This window comes from Copadichromis virginalis, linkage group LG7 (genome assembly GCF_057382275.1).
Source record: "Copadichromis virginalis isolate Kocher_CV1m ecotype Utaka linkage group LG7, C_Virginalis_male_GT1.1, whole genome shotgun sequence".
Classification (NCBI taxonomy): domain Eukaryota; kingdom Metazoa; phylum Chordata; class Actinopteri; order Cichliformes; family Cichlidae; genus Copadichromis; species Copadichromis virginalis.
This window is the reverse complement of record NC_140624.1, coordinates 7,335,549-7,360,062: the sequence shown is the minus strand read 5'-3', so window position 1 is coordinate 7,360,062 and position 24,514 is coordinate 7,335,549. Positions and strand designations below refer to the sequence as shown.

The 24,514-nt window shown below is 39.0% G+C and overlaps 1 protein-coding gene across 2 annotated transcripts in view; it reads right to left on the bottom strand.

Annotated features, from left to right (window-relative positions):
• LOC146704339 (leucine-rich repeat-containing protein 4C-like) overlaps nt 1-24,514 on the bottom strand; it is a 150,074-nt gene that overhangs the window by 24,983 nt on the left and 100,577 nt on the right. Inside the window, exon 2 of one of the 2 annotated variants that reach the window (XM_085461428.1) lies at nt 23,877-23,954. The exons of the other annotated variant lie outside the window; for it this stretch is intronic. The gene's annotated coding sequence lies outside the window, so the exon portion shown is untranslated. The remainder of the gene's footprint in view (nt 1-23,876; nt 23,955-24,514) is intronic. 2 annotated transcript variants of the gene reach the window in all.

Here is a 24,514-nt window from a genome sequence, read left to right as displayed (position 1 = left end):
AGCCACTTGTCCTCCTCCATCCCCCTTGATATTCTCCTTTCATCATTCAATTTCTGTTTGGATGAACTAGTAGTGTGAATGGCTGACACCTTTACTCCACCAGGACCAGAGTGAATTATTGGGAGGCAGAGAACTGCGGTTACATAAGCATCATAAAGCTACCTCTCCATGACCCGTTCCAGACATTCTGGTGTTACCATGGGAGGCAATGAAAAGATGCTTTTTTGTTCCCAATTTCTCTTAATGAACAAAGGTGTCAAATGCGATCTCATATTCAGGTCATTTGGGAGGTTCTCCATAGCTGCAAGAAGTCAGGATGCTAAAAATACAAGTGCAGCAGAAAGTATGCATGGCAGCTTATACTTTGAGAGTGATTTGAGACAACCCCTTCCCCTTTCTATCATCCAGGGAAGGTTTCAGCCTTTATACAGTGCAAGTTTTGAGCAACTGCATAATTAAGTTGACATTGTTGCTACAGCAAAGTGCTCCTTAGCAGTGGCAGTAGTGTAGGAATTCTCACCTGGCGCTGGTGTGTGACCCCAGGAGTTTGCTATTTCCGTGTGATGCTTTTCTCTCTGTCGTGGCACAACACAATCCCCATCTACTGTCAGATTTCATAAGCTGGATGAAAACATGATGAGGAATGACGAACCATCAAATGCTTCTACATTTCTATGGAGAGAGAGACGACGGGTGTGAGGGACGGGGGAGATGAATAAGGGACCTGCTGCAAGAGTGGGGCTTGTATAGAAAGAGAGACTGTTCATTATTCCTCAAATAGAAACAAGCCCAGTCTCTGCTAATCTCCCTCACGACTGTAACAAGAAAATTGACTCTGCTTTCACTGCCTCTCAAAGCCACAAGCTAACAATGGGTGTAGAAGAAATCAAATTTGCACCCCCCAACCACCCACCCCCACCTGTTAACCTTCTTATTTTCTTATTTCTTTCCTCGTCTAGCCTTCTCTATGACTTCCTCCTTCTCCTGTAACTCTCCCCTGCACTCCATCCTCTGCCTAGTTAACTTCATTGGTCGAGGAGGAAGAATGCTGAGAAGGCAAGACTAAGAAGAAACGAGCATCAATTAGACTCTAAAGTGCACTTTATTTTTTGTCCCCGTATGCCAAATTAAATTACACTATAAATAAAAAAAAGCGCAATGGAAAAGCAATGAACTTTAATTATCGAAGCAGAACCTCAGCATGGGTCATTGCTCACTACACTCCACATAACTGTGTGCTCCTACACTACACACGTTCTGGCTTAGAGCCACTGTTTGGATCTTCTCAGGGATGTAAATTCTGCAAAATGAGTCTTATTTTATAATCAAACCCGCTTGGTCACATATCACTGCTAGTCCATCATATACTGTCTTTCATACATCTGTTCATTAATTCAAAAATATAACCAGCTATTAACATGACAACAAGTCATTTTGGTGTGTAGACAAGGTCAAGAAAACCTGCTAAAGTCTAAACCCTGCATCAAAACAGGGAATAAAGATGATTTAAGTGACTTTGAGTGCCAGCGGGCTGAGTATTTCAGAAATTGCTGATCTGCTGAAACTTTCTAATAAAACTATCTCTAGGGTTTACAGAGAATGGGCCAAAAAAGCTAAAATATCCAGTAATCAGCAGTCCTCTGGGTAAAAATACCTTGTTAATTCCAAAGGTCAGAGGAGAATAGCCAAACTGCTTTGAGCTGATAGGAAGCACTCTCAAATAACCACTCTTTGCTTCTACAGTAAGCAGGAGAGCATCTTTGCATGCCTTGCATACAACACATCAACCCTTGAAGCAGATGGACTACAGTGTCCAAAGATTGGGTGCCACTCCTGTCAGCTGCAAAAAGAAACTGAGGCTACAATTCACTCTGGCTCACCAAAATTGGAAAGCAAAGTTTCGGACTGATCAGTTTCAATATCAGCTCTGAGATTATGATGGGAGGGTCTGACAGCATAAAAATAACATAAAAAAAAAGAGTTCTGTAGGCAAAAGCAGGTGCAACCCGGTACTAGCAAGGTGTGACCAATGAACTGGCCGGATGATATTCTATGTCCATGTTGCTCCAGACAACCTTTAATTGTTCACACTATTCATGAAAGAAGTCATATGTAATTAACAGGTAAGTTACATTAAAATGTATGAAATAATAGGTATAATAATAATAATAATAATAATAATAATAATAATAATAATAATAATAATATTAAAATGTTACACTGAAAACCCCATGGCATTATTTTTTTTAAATAATCTTCTACTTATATTATATACATGACTTAATCTTCTTACCTACTGTGTCAAGACATGAGATCACTATGATAATTCATTCAGGAACGCTGGGAATGCAGAGGAAAACAAATTAAACATAACTAAAATGGTGCTTTCCACAACGTGGCTTGGATGGATGGGGTAATGTGTGTCTGTGGGGGAGCAAGACACAGAGAGTGGAGAGAACGTGCGAGACAGCAGCTGTGATTCCCCTCTATTTCAGTTTTGGGAGGGGTGCCAGGTCAGATGGCACTGCACAGCAAGACCTGCCAATGTTTTATCTTTATCTTTTTAAGTGAGCATTGTTGATTGTGTACCATCAACATATGACCTCGATGGAAAGTCAGCTTTTCATTTATATTTAAGCGGATTCTTTGCTGTGGTAAAATATCAGGAATAATCTAATTTAATAATCTAAAAATGGCAGCTTGTCAAGTCATCAGAAAAAAGAAAATGAACGTTCACCAGTCATATTCGGATTTTTTTAAAAAGTATTTAATTAAGTATAATTCATTTCAAAATGGCTGCTAAATAACAGGCTTGTGCACCAAATATCAAGGTAATGATGCGGGATTTTAGATTATTAATCTAGATACTCCATTATTAAAGTAATTTGGCTTCATCACTATGGAGCCCTTGAGGATATCAAGGACATCAACCAAATAAGAGCAAGAGAATTAAGGTAAGAGTAAGATGAAAGGATAAAATAGGCCATCAGTGTTGCACGTCAACAGATAAGATGAGAGGAGCCATTTCATTCCAGTTATTTTTTCAGTAAGGACCAAAATGCCTGAGATTCAGTAAGGGTTATTTTCATATTATTTTTTAATGAATAGATATAATATGACTTGAAAGGTAAAATAAAGCTGTCTATTCAAATCTGAAAAACCATTAAAATGATGATATTGTCATGGCCCAAGGACTGTGTGCTGTCCCTGATATTTGACATTTAATGTTGATGTGTATCTGAGTTGGTTTTGATTCATATGTTTTGCAGGTTAAGTTTAAAAGGAGACTACAACGGGAACCATCCTGTTGCAGTCTCCTTGTGTTCTAGCAATGCTCAGACTCAGTTTTTTTGTACGATATAATAACTATTTGAAGATGGTTTACTATTCTATGCCTAGTTTTGAGGTCTTGGTCTTTTTTTTTTAGCTTCAGGATCATCTTCCTCCAGTATTCCACTGTCTCAGTTGTCATGTCTGTTAAAAGTCTTATCTTTTAGTATGTGTTTTTCGATAAATCCTTTTAGTGCATTGTGTCGGTTCAGCCCAGCCTCCCAACAGTTCGTGATATTATCATAACTTTAAATCTATTCATTTTTGTTGCTGGACATGAATTTACAATTTTTTGGAACTGTTTTTTTACTATGTTCCTCAACACAAACTTTGTATATTATGTCCCTGAACACAAGTCTTCATTTGGCTATTACACATTATTTATTAAGAATATATGACAAAAAAGTGGCAAAAACTACTTGATTACACCATTTCTTTTAAAACTATGCTTTTTTACAACTGGTTGACAAACTTTCCTATTTCCAGTATTTTAGGGAGGATTTCAGAAGGAAGTGTTGAATTTTCAGCACAAAAGTTGTTTTCTCTGAAGATGTTGCCGCCGATCTTAATGGTGCTTCATTCACCTTTGTCCATAATTATTCCAAAATAAGGCACTTCTACTTGGCAAAACAATGATTAGCCAAATGGTTGCCCTTACATTCTTCAAAAAAAAATAAATAATTGAATACATATGAATAGACCTCTTTGTAATCATCAACATTTTTGATTAATAATTGTAATTTATTAAGAGAGAGTGAGACTATACTTTAAAGATTATACTTAAAATTAGTGTTTTTTTGATGAAGCTCATAGTTACGGTTAGATCAGGTGACCCTGAACCATCCCTCAGTATTTAGGTTTAAGTTGCTAGGGAACGTCTACACTAAGATGATACACTAAGTCTCTCACCCTTTTTCACTCCTTGCTGCATATCATTTAATTTTGTCTTCTCTCTCCAGAGCCTGGATCTTCCTGTCAAAAGGGATTTTATTCTTCCCACCATCACCTAATGCTTGCTCATAGGGGATTGTCTGACTGCTGGGATTTTCTCTCTAATATTTTTGTAGAATATTACTGTATAAAATGCCTTGGGGGAACTGTTGTGCTTTTGCTTTATATAAATAAACTTGAATTGAACTTGAATTTGTATGTTGCATATTTACTGAGATGTATTTTAACTAAAGTTGATCCTGTTGTGTCTGGCAGCTGTGTATAGCTCGGTGTATTTGTGTGTCAGGGAGTTATTGGCTGTTCCAATACCTTTCATTTTTGTTCATGCAGTTTGTTCTTACAGGTTTTGTAATAGTTGATATTTTTTCTTTCATAAATATTCCACCCATTGTCTGTCAGAGGAGGTATGCCATTATGATTTACTAAACTACGGTCTGAGCTATAACCCAAATGGCTAGGTCATGCTTGATTTGAGAATGTAGCAACAAAATAAATGTCATCTACTAGTAGTAGTGGCTGTAAGATACACAAAAGGTGGGTCTTCAATTGTGATTAGGATGCTAAAGGCTAATTTTCCTGAGGTTAAAAGTAGTGTTCAAAGTCTTGTATTTTAATGTTCATTTTGTCTTTTGGGAACCGGTTGATCGGTTATTTCTTGTTTTGATATGGTAACCATTTGCAAGATGCATCAACAGAGTATTTATTAATTACAGGAATAAGTCAAACATCGTGCTAAACAGGATGACTGCCTGTGGCATTTTTACTTGATTGATAAATGACTCGAGCTCATTTGTAAAAATAAATAAAACTAAGATTCTCTTTATTAAAATTAAAATAATACAAAAAATTAAATAAGATTAATAAATAAAAGCACTGTGGTAATTCAGAAATATTTTTATTACAGATTTGCTAACATAGGTAGGTCTAGCTATAAACCACTTCTTTACAAAAGGAAGTTTTAGTTTTGATGAATTCAAACTTTTTCAGTTTATAAAATAATAGACTGGCACATTTGTCTATCAAAAGTTAAATAATCTGGCTTTGAAGTGATATTATCAACCACTGCTTTACAGTATTAACCAGATTTTGATTGGGTCTTACAAACTAATTGTAATAGCCAGTACTTAAGAACTAGTGCTATATAATACAAACTGAAAACCTTTTTTTTGCCAAAGAATGTATGACACAATTTTGAGTTCGTCAGATACAGTTCAACCACCAACCACTTCTAGGCACTTAATTACACATGAAGATCAAAGTCCTGAAAGAAACAGTTGAAGTAAAACTAGAAATCAATCAAATGACGCAGCTACCTCCTTACATATTCTCCCTCACATACATTGCTCATGATTCCTTGAATTAGGCCCGTTACACAATTGAACTGTGGTGAATCATTATGCGTTAGTGATGTCTGTTCATGGTTTACATAACCAGGATTTAATAATAAAACAAGTGTGTGAATGCTCTCCCACAATACTACTGCTGCTCCTTGTCTAAGAAGCAGTACTTGGGTTTGTAGAGCTATTCTGAGTCAGGCAGAGACCTGTAGAAATACAGAATGAGAGAAAGAGAGAGCATAGAGAGATGAAATGAACCGAAGAAGTACATGGCTCCTGCCACATGCCTTCCTTTTACCCTGCAGAGTCTCAGGCATTTTGGTCACTGAGGTTTTACAGATGTAGAAATCTTTCAAGGGCTTGTGCATTCAATTTGGCATCAAAAAGCATGGATCAAAACAAGAGCGTATACAGTTTGTTTCAGATCTGCAAACAAGACAAGGTGAACCCTTTCAGTAGATACTGAAAAAGTATGCTGTACACAAAATTCAGAACCAAACAATCTTTAGCCTGTTTTTCTTTTTTCTTTTGTTTTTCATATTACATGACTGAAATATATCCTCGTATCACAGCAAGAGGAATTATAGGGAATGAACGTATCAGCAAGTATATTAAACAAAGACTTCATTTTCAATTATTGTCAGTTATTAACCCAACTGTCTAACAAGCCATGAATACAAAAGAGGAACAAATTAATGGAGAACCTGAATGCTTGACCCTCACAGTGAGGGGATCCGGTGATTCTTGTTGACAGCTGGGGGTATTTTACTGGCCCGTTCACAGGATCACAGAAAATCACCGATCGCTCAGAACAATCACTTTGTTCTGAGCGATCACGTTCATCTAGCGATAAAACATTTCTGTGATGGGAGTATTTTCTTCCAGGATGAGAATGCTCACATCCAAGGGGTTATAAAGCTCACAAAATGGTTTGATGAAAATGATGTCAATCACATTCCAGGGCATTTGCTGTGGGGGCTGTTATTGGCTGAAGTGTTACTTTCCTCCATCATCTTCAAAATACCAAATCAGGGAATATCTTTTTAAAGGGGGATGTTCCATCTTTCCAATAAAGTTATGGAAGCTTGAGGAATGAATGATGAGATACAAGTATAAGGTACAAAATTCAAGGCACTCTGGGAGCACACACCTTACTTAATGTCAATTTCTCTTAACTTATCACTTGTGTGTATGTTAACAATGAACATAATATTGTTAATTGACAACACATTTTCCCCTACAGAATATTTCAATTCCCAGTTTTTCTGCCGTTTGCTACTACAGGATTAATTTTGGTTATGCTGCTGCTAAGAATCATGATCTAGATGTGATGTGTATATTTACATTAAACCAAACTCACAGTCTATCTATAATCCCCAAAAGTGCTTTTGTTTTCTAAACCTTAGAATGACAAATGGCCATCTGGATAAGAATCTCAGTGGATCTGTGGTTCAAGGTTTTTACAGTGGAATTAATTAAACCCAGTTCCTTCCCAAAATTACCCCAACAAACATCTTACTATGACAATAATGCTTGGGAGGGCAATTTAGCAATGCATGAACTAAAGAAATGACAGAAATCATTGCACACAGACAGCGTACACACCTATACACCCATAAAGTAGACAGTGTTTAGAAGTGAAGCCTGTAAGAACAGATGCTTGCACACACACAGGCTCACTCTCTATGTTAAAAAGCAAAAAATATTAATTGAAAATCTCAGCTGTGTATTTTTATATTTTATATAACTTCTGACAAACTTGGCATCCCTAGGCCTTCGTTCCTGACAAATTACTGGCGGACAAATTACAGAGCTTCAGCTGGAAATGAACAAAAGCCCAACTGAGGGACACGCTCAGCTGGCAGACATTTAACTTTAGCTGGAGAACCCCCGAGTGTGTGTATGTGTGTGTGTCTGTGTGTGTTTATGTATGTGTGTGTGCGTAAAGAAGAGAGAGAGACTTCATGTTAGCAGTCACATCACATCACAGTTTGCAACCACATTGATTAAGAGAGTTACCATGCAGACTAGTTTGGACATGGAGCAGACTAAACGGTTACTGGCAACCTCTGATTTTATGTGAGGACATTAGAACACTTTAATTATCTCACATCACCATAAATATTTTTTTTCCCCTTTCTGTGCAGCTTTTATTTTTACTTTTTTAGTCATATGTCTAGGCATTAGTGAATAATGGATTATAAGCACATGTAATTTTTTAAATAAAGAAACAGCTATTGTGTGTATGTGTGTACATAGATCTAGTTATAGCCGTGGAATTGCTTGTCGGCATGTTTTGTACCACTGCATGCATGTGGAGCTTTTATTTGTTTCACTTTATTTGAGGATGTGGCCCTTTGGGACACTGAAAACAAATTCTATGTAAACTGTGAACTGCTGAGGGATTACAAGAGCCAAAGCCATCCATCAGAGCTGGACGTATCCTCCATATGCAAGCAAATGAATCAGAGCACGTGCCCTCCCACCGGATCCATGAGCAGAATAGGGTGCAAGGGTGTTAGGTGAGGTGAAGAAATGCCCTATAATAAGATGGAGATTAGAAAACCCTCTTGTGATGCTAGAGTAAAAGTTCAGGCAAATATAAGAATAAATGACAAATAAGGTCAATTAAATTGGCTCTGTGACAAAGCAAAGACAGCATTAAAACCCATCACGTCTTTTGAAGTGTATAGTGCTAAGCACAGTGTGGCTGTAAGATATCTAGTTATCCCTGAAAGGGTCTGTAATCACTGGAAGTAGTTGCACAAGACCCCACTCCACACAGCTGTGTATCACTTTTTGCAGCACTGTGGTACTGTCGTCCTCTAGGAATGATTAACCCAGAAGAGCTTAATATAGAAGGAGAGGAAGAAATAGATGGGATAGAAGGATGAGAGGGAAAGAGTGAGAGAGTGAGCAGGGCAAAGAGGACATTACTGAATTCCTTGGAGAGTCTACTCTTTACCTCTGCACATCATACCATGTTCACCACCGTTTAGCAATCTGTCTGCTAATTAATCATGCACTGTAATCAGTCAGATAGGTAGTGAAAAATAGTCTGTATTCATATGTATTAGGAAACAGGTACACAGAATAAAAGATACAGACTGAATGCCATTTGCTGTTTCAGTAATCTCATCTATAATTGCAATGTTAATGAAATCAGGCTTTGGCATTTACTTAGCTAGGTTCAAGTTGCAAAAATACAGTGCAGACTTCACTTTTTGCTTGGCACCTATGAGTTGTCTTTTGATGATGTACTGTGAGTTTGTTAGACTTAAAGAAATCAGACCAGTGAACAATGGCCAAGTAAATCTTTGATTCTGGAGTTTTATCATCTACTAGATGGGATTGGGTGCACTATTCATTATGCTGATAGTGATCTCCAGAGTGGTGGTATCACAGTCACTGGAGATGGATTGACTGCATTGCCATCAGGGCAAGAAATCATGTCTGCAGCTTTTTAGACTAATTTTGACATGGTGGCAAAAGCAGCAGGGGTGGGCTGGGTTAGCATCCGACTCAGAACACCAGCCAAGCCTGCTAGCTCCCATACAGCCATCAGTGCTAATCTCCTGCTAAGTGCTAACAATAGCACTGATGTGCTTGCTTTATGGAGGAACAGTGCACCCCACAAGTCTGCCTTGTTTGCACGATGCTCCAGCAACCAACCATCTTTAACTTTCCCATTACCAAGGGAACAGTAGAGCTGAAATCAGCTCGGGTATTGTTGCTCTCCTGGAATAGCTGTGTGATTGAAGGCACACAGGTTACTGGATCTGCCATCACAGGCACCAGGAAATGAGGAAAATGTGGATAAACAGTTCTCAAAACCAGCTCCTTTGCATAAAGCACAATGAGATTAGTGAAAGAGAAAATGTGGAGCAGGATAGCGACGATAAGAGGGGAAGATATAACACTTAGTGTTTAGGGTATTTAGACTGGCAATAGAAGAAGAGAGTTTGGAAGAGTTCAACAAGAGTGGAAATGAATAGATTCCCTTAGACGAAATGAAAGAAGCACATTCCAAAATAATAAATCTATAAAGTAAAAAAAAACATACTGGGACATTTTGAATTGAATTATACCGATCATACATCGCATGGCTGTTTGTCAAGTATATGAAGTCAAAAGCACAGATTCTTTTTGATGTTTTCACTGAGAGACAGACATGTACCTGCTCTCATTGGTTGTTCACTTCATATTTCAGTAGAAGTTTGTCATGTTCACATTCTTGTTCATACAGTGAGACAATGCTCAGCTATCTGCCTGAGAAGCCTCACTACAGGGTAATAGAAATACTGCCTAAAGCATACTTTAATTGACAATTCACTATAAGTAACCTGGTTTTCTAAAAGAGGGTGACTGGTTTAAATAGACCTTCAGTGACTTTCTTTGTCCTCACACATCAGTCTGGGATCCTCCTGTAAATCCAAGCTACTACTACTGCATAACATAACGATGCCTTAGTAGGATTAGGCCTTGCAAACCTTGCAGTATTATTTCCATTTTATACGAAATACAGTGTGCTGTTACTTATAGCAGCAACTCGGTTGAATACTAACTATATACTATAACCTAATAATGTGTTTCCCTGATATTTATATCTGCAGTTTAATGTCTTTGTGGGACACCTCTTTATTTACCTTCTCTAATTAGGACAATTACTGTATATTTATGCTAACCAGGATATGCCCCTCTCAAACACTCAGTAATCTTTCATATGTAAGCATATGTGGTCCACCACATTTCATAAAGACTTTAATCCTGTAACAGCTCTGGGCATTGAGTTTGAAACATGGTAAATCACTGTGGACCCTAGCTGCACTGAAAAGGCAAGAGCTTTACCGTGGTATATCAAAGTGCAGTTCTCCATTTTAACACACTCTCTGAAGCTTTCTTTCTTTCTTTTTTCCATTTGTATTTCCTTTTCCCACATCTTTAGGGTTTTCATAGACATAATATCAACTAATGTGTGAGATGTATGGCCTTATGTATATTTCTTTTAGAAATTGCAATTAAACTGTCATTTTAATGCAAATTTACTGCATAATCCAGAAGCATCATTATTTCTGTGACTTCCTTGATTGGGTAGAGAAGGAGAGAAGGTTTGCCTGATCTTGCTAAATTGAATGACAACCAAAGACACAGCTAGAGAAGGAGGGACAGCAATGTCAAACACAACACCAAGTTAGCCAGGCATCTGGTGAGTGGAATTAACTTGCTGTCTGAGTTCACAAGCAGGTCTGACACACCAAAAGCTACAGCAACCACACTCAGCACACATGACATGTGGAGTGAACAGCAGTCTTCTTGGCCAGTTACCCATTTTCAAGGTGAGGCATTAAACTAAATGTGTGATATATTTTACGGTCAAATAAAATAGATAATGCTTTGTCCTGTGGACATTTTATCCAGACATTATGCCAAAGTACAATATACTGACCAATTTGTATTAAAGTATGCATTCAATCACTACTGATTGGGTTCTACGTAAACATATTTTCCTATATCCAGTCAAGCAGTTTTAGTGCCTAAAGCCAAATTCTAACCAATTAGAAAAAAGCAACAACATTTTTTTTAATTAAATTATTTGTGTGAGTGCAGGTTGAACATTCCCATAATAATGGACCTCATATACTGTAATATACCATTAGATATACGTGTTCAACCTTTGTAACTTCATGGGTTAAATTTATAATATAAATATGGAATTACATATTTCCCACAATGACACTAACACTCTTATGGAGTGTTCTTCCCAGTGAACTTGTCATTTATAGTGTAAATTCAAAAGAAAATGTGATAATATTTCCACTGGATCTATAAAATTCAGATCCTCAAAATCTAGTCAAAATCTGTCATCTGAGAAGCAAGGTTGAAATTTCAACAATCAATGAAACTGTTATTATGTGTAGTATTTTTTTGTTTTGTTTTTTAGGTTAAGGTTATTATAAACCTTTACCACTAGGTACCAGGTCTTAGCCCCATCATCCAGATGGTGAAGGGATCCACCGAGCCAAAGAAGGAGTCCCACTGGGCTTGGTTAGCTTGTGGGACTCCGTAGGCAGCTGACAGGTACTAGCAGGTAGCTCTGGGAGTAGGTGAGGCAAAAACTCAAATGTGGGAGGGGTTTGATGGAACAAGACTTTCAGTCAGCCTCAAAGTGATTCTGGCAAACTATCAGGTGAAAGTGGTACTCGACACACCCGGTTTACAGTGTGGGTGGGGTGCTTCTGACTTCACTGAGGATATGTTCATGGAGTGGAAGCATTACTTCAAGGCAATCTGCAATCACACTGATGCATGGAGCAGGCATCCAACCAGAATGTCTAGGTGGCGCTAAGGGGCAGGAAGCTTCCACCTTGGTGGCCTCAGAATCTTGTCTCTGTTTTTTGGAGAGATGACATGGTTGTTTTGGCAGGATTAAAAATTAGTCTCTCCAAGTCTGAGCCCAGATCAGGGATGAGTGGCTGTCCCAAGTGGAAGAGTTTAAGTATAGGGGCCTTTATGAGTGAGGGGAGAGGAAAGCATGATATTGAAACATGGATTGGTATAGCACCTGTATCAATGGGGACTCTTTATCATTCTGCAGTTGTAGTTTGTAGTTGTTGATTTACCCACCTATGGTCACAAGTGAAAGAAAAAGACCATGGGTACAAGTGGCTAAAATGAGTTTTCTCTCAGGACACGGTGGAGAGATTATGTGTACCCCGGGTGAGCTGGAGGAAGTGGCTAGGGAGAGTGAGGTCTAGGCTTCCTTGCTTAGGGTGTCCCTGTGATTCAGACCCGGATAAGCAGTAGAAAATGGTCTGATGATGAGGTTTTACCAAACAGCTGTTTCCACTGCTGCACACTACTGTTTGCCATCGATGAACAAGCAAGCAAATGCCCACTTGGAATTAGCAATAATAAATCTACCAGTAAATATACATACTGATATGTGTTTTCAGTCGTTATCAAACTATGTTTCTTTTTGTTATACATTGAATTCATAAGGAGAGACCCAGTGTCCCACTTCATGTTACTGTACCTCTGTAGCACTAAAAAGGGTGAAAACAAGACACTTGATATGAAGAAAGAAATTAAAATGTTCCTGACGTACAGTCGCTTGACAACACTGGATAAAAAATGCTTAATTTAATTCTAAAAGTTTATGCAGAACTTTCTTATTGAAGCATTCAAAACAATATAGTCCTTGTTACCATATTCCAGCATTTTTCCGTCGGTTAATTTGGATTAAGGTCCACTTCACAGAGGCTGTAATCACAATGCAGCTGATCCTTTGATGTTGTTACAAATGAGTACAAAAATGGCAGAACAGTGTTATGAAGATTTGTTCTCCTATTTCACTAGTGAGAACACTGTATCTCCCCTAAGTCAATGAATCTCGTTTTCTTCAGCATGATGAAATCCTCCATTGTCACGTTAAATGAGAGGATCGAGTATCCGAGCTTTTTGGGTTGAAAAAAGACTTTCTCCTGTTTGCCCAGCCATCCATTGAAGACTATTTGCATTTTTGACATTTATGGGTGTCCTTCCAACACTTGCAGTATAATTGATGTGACTTATACAGCTCATTTACAGATTGATAGCTGCCATTCTTAACTGGATATAATGAATACCTCATCACTGCACAAAAGTTACTGTGCTCTGACTTTATGCCAGAGACTCCACAGAGCCACTTTCATTCTTCATTAAAACCTAATTTGTCTTTAGAAGACAGAAGCCTTTTTAACACCCCCTGTTTTTATGCATCACTTTAGTCAGTACAAGGAAACACAATTTGCCATTAAGGTTCATCATTCAAAAATGAACACTGAAATGAAACTAAAGAAAGAATTCAAATTAAGAGAGAGTCACGTAGGGCAGGGTGCTGTGAAGTTTGAGGTTGATTGTCCACAGTACAGACAGTGATAAGGAAATAGCAAGACAGCAGTTCATGACTTATACATTCTGCATTTACGGAACTGCTTTGTCCTTCAAAAGACCTTGTCCTGTTATAGCAGTCAACCAGGCATGTCTGCTGTGATCTTATCCAGAGTACAATAGGAAGAGCTTGTTTCTATTCCACTTCCTTACTGAAGGGTTTTAACCTTTTTCGCTGTAAGGGGCACCTAACATTCATATGACCTCTTTTAACTACAAAACTCCACATTCCAATTCAAGCATTGCAAAATGAAATAGAATAGCAGAACTGTGCCTTGGAGCAAAAAAAAAAAAGCAATATGATGGCCTGGACATGATAGGGCCCTTATAGATTAAAGAAAGAGGTAGAGATGAAGCCAATGAAAACAGAAAGAAACTGACTCGCTTTTATGCTCATGCATGCTTAGTGTTATGCAAATCCAGACCATATCAGTGGGGGTGGGGAAGAGGAATGATTGCATGCCAGTGACCATAGGTGTCCCACCTGTTTCATCAAGCACAGAATATTCTTTTAACCTGTCCACACTGTCCTAAAAACAGTAAGTCTCCCGAAGGGTTTTGTGAGCCTCTGCTAAAAAAAAGGTTTATTCTGGATTTTGTTTTGAAACGCATGGTTTAGCATAGTCCACCTGATTTCAAGTCTGTTTTTCCATCATCTTTTTCAGTAATTTTGCACAAAGAGACATACTTGTGGCTCAATATTTGTTTGCAAGTCAGGTGGAGATTTGAATCCCTATCACTTTTTCCTAAAAATAAAGTTGCAAAGGAGGAAACCCAAATCAGTGAAGCAAGGATAGTGCTTTCCAGAAACACAAAAGGATCAAGTGAAGAAGAGCCGTACGCAGTGATCGACCTTTGTTTCCAACACCCACGCTTGCATCAACACAGACATACAAACACCATCGTTTACACACACAAACAGACACACACTCATAAACCTCTGTACTATGCAGCCCCAGAGAGAAAAGGCAATCCTCACACCTAATGAATATTACAATGAGCTGGATCTGGGTCATTAATATGACACAGTCGTTACACTGGAGCCCAATTAGCAGTCAACATAGAGCCTGGAACGTTCCCCTGTTACTATACATAATCACTATATCACTGCGACAGACTCGGAGCAGGGAAGGATCAAACCACAGTCACATACAAGGAATATCAGAGACTCTTCTATGGATAGCGCGACTCGATGAGGAGGTCACAGCTGTTTCATAATATTCAAACAAACTAGAAAACTAGTAATATTACACCTGAGTTCCACATGACACAAAATCCTCCATTATAAATAATATCACATATTATGCAACATCGTATGCTGTAAAATGAGTATCACCATTAAAACGTGATGATGTTTGACAGTAGATTACTTATGATTCAGCCCAGTGTGGGAGTTAGTAGCTTAGAAGTGTAAAGAAAAATCTAAAGTTTAAAGGAAGAAATATATTCCTTAAGCTATTTCACAGAGATCTGAGACAAAATTCCTGAGATCCAACCCACTTTTGTGCAGTTATGCTAAGTGGCAATTCAGTAGCAATAAAAATATGACAAACACTTAACAAGAACTTTGTTGTCTTCTGTTATGTGATTCCTAATAGGCTTCCCATCTGCAAGCACTGACACAAAACAGTTGGGTGTATTACTGCTGGGAATTATGTCTTAGTTTCTGTTATGTGGACACAAGTACAATTTTTCAGTCTGAGTGCCCAAAAGGAAAATTACATTCCCTAATATTTCCAGATTTCGCTGTAGCAATGTGATTTATCAACCTGTCCATAACCACCTCACGTGATGCATTTAAAACTGGCAGATATTTTTTTCAGATTGGCAGCTGCCAAATGGCTCTTTAACAAACATTTCTTTTTTTTAAAAACAGCTCAAAGAAAAACTCTGTGCAAGGAGTTTTGCTTTTGGCTTTTCTCTCTATGACTGCTTAGACCAATCAGTTTAATTTTGTGTTTTTATCCATTAGAATTACACCCTGATGTACAGATAAACATGAGTCATTCATAGAGAACTTTGTTGTTGTTATGTGTTGCTTTTTGGTTTGTTTGTTTTTTACAGCTTTCCAATTATCTTTATTGATGAGTTGTAACCAGGAAGAAAATAATTGTCTCCCAGTCTTAATTCCTGACAAACTGACAGTTTGAATGTTTAAGGGTTTCATATGTTTAGAATTAAACATACTACTTGTAAATGGTAAATGGCCTGTATTTGTATAGCGCTTTACCAGTGTTGGGAAGGTTACTTTTAAAATGTATTACAGTTACAGTTACTCATATTTTGTATTTTAATATGTAACGGCGGTACATGTATTCCGTTACTCCCCAACACTGCGCTTTACACATCCACATCTGACAGAGGCGAGGCTGCCGGACACTGGTGCCACCGGACCCTCTGACCACCACCAGTAGGCAACGGGCAGTGTTGGGGAGTAATGGAATACATGTACCGCCGTTACGTATTTAAATGACAAAATATGAGTAACTGTATTCCGTTACAGTTACCGTTTAAAAAGGTGATATTTAGAATACAGTTACTTTGTTGAAATAAATGGATTACACTGCGGTACTTTCCTGTTTCATATTGTGGCGGGTCAGGACTGTTTCGGTTTTGTTTGACAGCTACGTTCTGTTGTTCCAGGCGGCAGCGTTACGGTTGCCATGGTTACAGGGTGACGCTCTCTCTCTGCGTGTTTCCTGGGTGAGAGAGGCCTTTTTGTTGTTGTTGTGCTAAGCTAATAGGCAGAATGCTACAGGTATACCTCTAAAGAATGTAGCATCATAGGCAGTGTAGTCCGTGCTGCAGGGAGAATGGACTGCCATACCCGTTATGTGTCTGTGAGCGAGGGAGGGAGAAAAAGGAAAAGTACGAGCTGTCATCAAGCAAAAAAGGGAGCTGGAAGCATGTAAATATAATAATAACCACTGCAGCCAAGAAGAGTGCCTGACGAGCCCAGTTGTAAGTACGCTATTAAGACTCGACTGTACACCGTGTTCGTATTTTCCTCCAAAAACAATAAGTTAAGTTGGAGCAGCCTTTCAACGCCTCTCTCTGTCTCTCGCAAGCAAAGTTGACCCAGACAACAAAGTAAAGCTAGTTTTCGGCTACGAGCCCGACACAGAACCCACCGTATTAGCCAGAGGTCCCTTTACTACGGTTCGGAGCCGCGGACCTTCAGTAACCATAATAAATCACAACAATAGCACATTCATGTAGTTGTAAACAGCATGATAATATATTAAGTAATCCAAAGTATTCAGAATACGTTACTCTCATTGAGTAACGTAACGGAATACGTTACAGAATACATTTTGGGGCATGTATTCTGTAATCTGTAATCTGTAATCCCCACTGCTGTCAGACTCCACAACAAAGACTTTAACTGAACAAACACACACATCCACACATGTGCAATAACACTAAGTGCAATAATCTTTTCTGGCATCGTTGTATTTTTACTCAGTTGTATATAGCATTCGTATTCTATTTTTATCTTATTGTATATTTTTATTCTATTTTATTCTACTGTATATAGTATATTATTTTATTCTATTCTGTACAGCTGTGTACTGTATTTATTCTTATTGTATTCTAATTTTTGCGTCATAACTTTTGCACTGTCCACTTCCTGCTGTGACAAAACAAATTTCCCACGTGTGGGACTAATAAAGGTTATCTTATCTTATCTTATCTTATCTGTAATGGAATACATTTTAAAAGTAACCTTCCCAACACTGGCAACAGGTGAAGTGTCTTGCCCAAGGACAAAACGACCGAGACTGTTCGAGCCGGGGCTCGAACCGGCAACCTTCCAATTACAAAGCGAACTCGCAACTCTTGAGCCCCATTGTTGTCTATGAGGGAGATGAGCCATTAGCCAGGCATGCATGAGTTCTCTTATTTCCATCCAGCATTTTCGGCAGCTTTTATTTCTTTTCACACATGCAGTTGCAGAGCGGACTGACAGCCGCTGTCACAAGGCCTTGACCTAAGCGGCGAAACAGACTGGTACCACAGAAGACTCTATAGAGACAACTTGGATTAAATCAAGTGTAAGTCAATTCTTGTCAGATCAAAACTATCATAGTAGGGCAGCCTTGCCTACATGCAGGTGCTAGGATGAGTGACACATTAAGGTCAGAGTCTAACAGGGTGAGTGGGTAGTGAGAGAAAAGCAACAAAAAAAGATACTGAGACTCACTGATACACTGATGCACAAATCAAAAATATATCATTTATTTAAAAAATAAAAACACGATTCTGCGTGCATGCACATGTACCTGAATGAAAACGCATGATAAGAGTATAAGAGTATCTTTAAAGGTGCTAGAGTTGTCAGCAACACATGTTATATATATAGCTTGTTTTTGAATGATCAAAGATGCAATGTCTGTATAACTTGAAAGTCTAACAATGAGACGACTAACTGGTGTGTGACCATGCTGTGTTGTATTGTGGGGCTTTGACTGATGACCAGACTGATTGCCAGCCCGACTGAGCTTATGAGTTAAAAAGCTGATCTGAGAGACAGACGGCAAAGCTAGACCCAGATGTCCAGATCCCAGGCACTCTTTCTGCACTCTTGGGTCTGCAGAAGACACTAGTTTTGAAAGGCACCTGCATGTGGTTTCACACACATACATATGCTAAGCAAAAATCTACAGAGAATCCATTTGATAATCAAAATTCACATGCATGGCCATTGAGGACAAATCAACCAGTTTAGATTTTGCATGTAATGGTGTGCAAACAGCTTATGCTTCAAAGAGCTTATTAAATGTTAAAAATATAACCTTTTATCAGTCAGTGAATCAACAGGCTTATGTTCAGTGGCCAGAATATGTTGTTGCTTGTTTGGGCACCGTGTTGTACTTTTTTGTTGTAGATTTTTTTTCTCTTCCATACAAGTCATTTATGTTCCAACAGCTGAATCTTTTTTTTCTTTTATTGTGTCATTGCTTTCTTTTTCCAGGTTTCCTATGCTTTGATGCTTTCACCTGGGGACTCCAAAAACTACAATAAGGGTAAAAATAAGGGACCCCTAGTTAAGTGCTATTTTTGCTGTCTTGGAGAGTGAGATACAAAATCTGTGCATCTACCCAGCAGATAAAGCTTGCTATTTCTAAGGACACAACACTATCCGGACAAAAAAATCCTCCTATCCGCAGAGAGCCGTCAAATAAATATATATTTTTTAATCTCAAAAACAGTATATGTTTAAAGCTAAACACTTGCAACCATATAGACATGGCTTTTCCACCATTCATCATCCTCTTTCAGATTGATTATGCTAACAGGATTCAGGCTGCATATTACAAAACCTTGTTAAGAAAGTGAAGAAAGACAGAATTGTGGTGTTTAATTTTAAAACATCCGACCGTATCAAATTTAGATTTTAGTTTTGTCACTAAAGGCTGGTGTCCACTGACAACCTGTGTTTTAGTTAACAGCTTAGAAGCTGCCTTGGGATGTGCTAGTCATGGATCTGTTGCTATGCGACCACTAAAAACCTGTTTGAAGGGCATATCTCCAGTTCAAATGTTTTTAACTTTGAGTGTTTAGAGCACAGGGTATGAAGCCCCCAGCACACAAAGCTCACTCTTAGATTCCACTGTCAACAGCAAAAGATTGAGGAAACAGCACTTGAGGGGAAATGTCTTCTTTTGTAACCTGCTGTCAATTTAATTTTTGTCTTTTTTTTTAAACAATACTTAGATATCCATACCTCCATAAGGCAGATTCCGGAGAAAAGTAAAATGAGGCAGAAAGAGATAGCCTGGCACCCATTCCCACCTCATTTAACCTTTTAATTTAAGAGCAAGAATTAATGTGGAGGCCAGGGCCAGTATCACTTTAAACAGACACTGCCCAGTTGCCCTGAAGACAGGAAGAATGACTCCTCTGTGGTGCATACATATTAATTTGCTGTGGAAGTGTGTGTCTCCGTGCATGTGCACATGCATGTGTGTGACAGCGAAAGAAAGAGGGAAAGAATGTGTCTGTGTTTGCCCTGTACTTATTAAGCAAGATATTATTAACCGAGTCATCACATCATTCCTACCTCGGGTGCTGTCACTCTCATTTTAGTAGCATGTGACATTCCAGTGAGGTCAAGAAAAGAGAAACTGGCAGTGAAGAGGAAGGTGAGGATTACTAAGTCGAAAAGACACCATCATCATGACTGGTAAGGTGGGTGATGTAAGGCAAGCGGTGAGTAATGACGCATCCTGAATTCAGGTCAGTACTCTTAGCTGAATTTTACAAGGGAAGCAACGAATCAGAGCAATTGTGATGTAGTTGAAAGAATTCTTTATTAGCCATGAATCACAGTAGCAAAAATGTTTGAATCTATGTTGATTCAAAACACCAGCAAACACCGCACAATGTTGCCACACTGAGTACACTTATCTACATTTCATTCAGTCTACTAGTGTTCCCACGATGTGAGTGGGAGCCGGGACAGAAAAAAAGAAGCAATGCTCTCTGGCCTCTAGAATGATAGAATGGCACTTTTATGATGTCTCCCAGATTATTCGCTGAGATGGATGGGCTGAGCTGGATGGGCTGAGCTGGATGGGCTGAGCTGGAACACCAATTGATTAATCCATCGGATGGTGGAATGTGCTGTGGCCGTCCCCCTGCTCAGCTGTTCTTTCTTTTGGACAGAACATTCAGACAGACATGCAGGAAAGGATGACTAATGAGCAGGGCTGCTGCAGATACCATTCATGGTGCATGTGTGCTGTGCTGTGCCCAAGATGCTTGCTTGTGTCTAGTTGATAAAAAAGAAATCTCAGGTTCAGATGATCTTACACAGTGGTAGAGTACTGTAACGACTACATGAGGAAGCCACTGATATAGTGCACTTACAGTGACAAAACTGTGACAAATTCCCACATTTTACCACAGCACTCTCTTCAAAAGATTACATGCGTCATCCAGAAGAAGAAACTGAGGTTAGCTTCTTTATCACACTCACAATAGCTGCATAAGATGCAGATTTGCAACACTGTGTCAGTAGCCATCACATTAGTAGTAATCCACCGCTGGCTTATGAAAGCATCTTTCAGATGTTTCCTTTAAGGTGACTCTCTTCTCACCTACCTCTTCAGCTATGCATGATTAATCAACATGTCACACCCACATGTCTAAAATCTGCAGTCATCAGCCATGACTGTGGATTTTAGACATGCACTTCCAACAGCTTCAAAATATATTTTTGCTGCTTCTGTCCTATTCTCGAGCTCCACACACTTACAAGTTTCTCTAATATAATATCTATGTGGATATAATATTGCCATAAACCCTGTGCCACTATGTATAGTTATGCTCAATGGGGTGTTTAATAAAAATACATTCACAATACTAAAATCCAAATGTACCGTAAGCTAAGAGCACAATTAATTATTACTGCAAGTATATGGTTTTAGCTTGAGTCCATTATTATTATAATTAATTATACCATATCTATCAACATCATCTTCGTATGAAGGCTCCTTTCACCTCCAGCAACGTCTTCCACCCCATGCAGCAGACTGTGACAGCACTGAGCAGCTCCTTCAGTGGGAGACTGCGGCACCCACGGTGTGGGACGGAGAGATTTCGCAGGTCTTTCCTCCCCACTGCTGTCAGACTCCACAACAAAGACTTGAACTGAACAAACACACACATCCACACATGTGCAATAACACTAAGTGCAATAATCTTTTCTGGCATCGTTGTATTTTTACTCAGTTGTATATAGCATTCGTATTCTATTTTTATCTTATTGTATATTTTTATTCTATTTTATTCTACTGTATATAGTATATTATTTTATTCTATTCTGTACAGCTGTGTACTGTATTTATTCTTATTGTATTCTAATTTTTGCGTCATAACTTTTGCACTGTCCACTTCCTGCTGTGACAAAACAAATTTCCCACGTGTGGGACTAATAAAGGTTATCTTATCTTATCTTATCTTATCTTATCTTATCTTATTATGGCTTTCAGCTCCTATCTAGCCTAGCACTCAAGACCCCCAGCATTGCACTGCTGGTTTCCAATACAAAAGGGAGTAGATAACGGATCACTGTAACTGTTCTCTTTCTCACTGAATGAAACCCCCTGAGAGATTTTATACCCAGAGAAGATGAAAAATGTAGGGGTAGTTCCATTATTGATACAAGTCCCCGGCAGTGAAAGAAATGAATGCTAATGGTGTCCTAAGCCAGGCTTTACAGAGATTAATCCGATTTGAAAAATGAACATTTTATTATAAGGCACACAGTGCTGGCCTTGATCTGAACTGAGTCACAAGCTGAGGAGGGGAAAAATGACAAAGGGAGTGTGGGGAGGGAACATGGGTATACAGCCTGTCGCTTTGCAAGACCCTGGCACCTTATTGCAATGGTGCCCTTTCCCAGATGACAAGTTCATTAATTTTCTGACGCGGCTGCTTGGAATGATTTTCAATAGATAAGTCAGACAACAATGGCTAGAGAAATTGGACATGAAACAGATGTCTATGGTAGAAACATCATCAGCCGAAGACTGGATTTGTGTGAGCAGCGGAAAGTCCCACTTGGTCCCTGAGTTGCACCTGCTCTAAGGCTATTTCCTACTGTTTAGAAGGACTAATAGGGACACACTGGAGATACAGTTGTTGTCCATCTAGTGTAGTGAAATAAACAAGCACTAATCCAGAGTGGCCCAGTGAATCAGTCAGTTTCAAACCCATTTGCTCCTTATTTTGGCTGGATCCTTACAACCCATAGCTACAACCCATTTCCCTCTCCAAGAAAATCTCCACGGGGATGAAAAAAAGGTTTGAGTAGTGTTAAATGGGGAGGAGGAAGAGTCTCTCTGCTTATTACTATGAATCACTCTGTACCAGCTGCCAACAAACATCAGCAAACTTGGGAAAATGTAGGGGGGATTTATCTTGCATAAGCCTCTGACAGGGCAAAAACATAAAATCAGCAGTCTAATTTGTCTCCCCAAGGTGATGCCACTCCATCATATGGAGGGCTTTCCTTTCAAGTGGGTGAATAATGTCTGCCATGTTTCTCACTTTCACAGGTGAGAGATGCAATTTATTCTTTGTCTCAAGAGTGACAGCCACCTCTATTTATGCTTTTACCACCAACACTGGTTTGTCACCTTCTTGACAAACATCTATTTTTAAGCCCACCACCAACATAACACACAACCAGTGGCACTTCATGTACTTATCTGCATATTTTATGAGTTGTGGGTGTGGTGTATGTATATGTGCTGGGGTTGATACTTTAATAAAATGTTTAATCTTTAATTCGAGGAGCAGGTAAAATGAGTCAGATTACAAAATGATTTACAAAACATGTTGTGCCACATGAAATGCTATGAACTTCGCCAATATCACATCTGTTGCTTAGTTGCACACAGTCAAGGATATTCTTCAGCCTTTTTAGTGGTTGTGATTCTTGAGCCATTATCTATAACATCTATGCCTTTTCCAGCTGAGTAGAGGATGAGTGACTGCCGCCACTTTTAATTTCAGCACCAGGAGAAAGGACAGCTCCCTCTCCGGCTACCACGGAGGGCGGTGAACAAGTGCTTTTTGTGTAAGGGACCCCGAGAAAAGAAGGGGGAGGGTGGAGAGGAAGAAAACACAATATTTGGTCATTAATCAATCGTCAGCTAGGTCATCCAAAGCTTGGATTTTCAAATCTAACTTGAACATGTTTTGGGTCATGTTAAGTATTTTTCGCGGTTGCTGTAGCGTACAAGAACACGTGCTAAAACATGGCAGACTTTCCTATACTGAAAGTAGGTTGAGCGCACAGAAGTACAGACTGGATGGATTGATAGGCGGGTGTAGGGATTGCAGGTGGCGTGTCCCCGTTTAGTCACGTTACAGTGTGAAAAACCAAAATCAGATGCTTTAAGTGCACTTCCATTCACAAAGATTCTTCTTTACCTGTTTAATTTAGAGGCTCAAATCGGTCTCTCCCTTTTTCTTTTAAGAGTTTAAGACATCTAATCTTGATACTGCGCACTCGAAGACGCGCAGTTAAAACAAGCACACCAATGCGAAAGCGCGCGTCATTCCATGATGCTCTAAATCACCCTACAATTAAATATCTCTTCGTTAGAGGTCGCAGTATAAGTAATATAAATGGCAAAACCTCGGGAGCGCTGCGTGCTGATTTTGTACATATCAATCATCAAACAGCGAAGATAAACTTCCGCATTTTGACATCCAACAGAGCGAAAGGGCTGAATAGGATAGTTATACTATAGAGAATAGTAAGACATTTAGAAATATGCTTTCCCTCCCAGTACATTATAAACAATAACTTACTTATTTACAGAGAAATGCCAAGGTCTGGAAGATCTCCGCCGGCGAAGAACAGCTCTTCTTCCGCTGCCTCCGCAAAAACTGCATCGAAAAAAAAAATCCGCAATACTCAGGCAGTTTTGGAGAATCCTTTGTTACCTTTGCTTTTCACACTCATTTTCTTCCACGTCTCAACACGACTTTGTATGTAATCCAAACATTAGTCCGGATGCAATGCAATTAACTCTCACAGTGATATAATGCATCCGATATTTCCTCCCTTTTCAAGACGCACATTTCAGAAGGCACCCACAAGTGCCATTGTTGAAACAACTCGTGGCAAAGCGATGCCCACTGTGGTCCAAGATTTTCTCCAAGTGACGACTTTTTATTTTCTCTCTGATATCAATAATATGCTCTTAAAGCCTTTCATGTAGACCTTACGGTAGACCATCATCCACACGTTGAGCTGTTAAGGTGGGGTTATTTTAAGAACCCGACTGCTCGCCTACGTGTCAAATGTAACTTTTCATCAAGTCCCTATTGCTTCTTAGCTATCAGTCCTGATTAAATTTCACCGCACAGCCCAGTGCGGATTTCAAGATGCTTATTTCTCTTCCCCCTCCTGGTTTTACCGATAAAAAGAAGTTCCGCAGTACAGT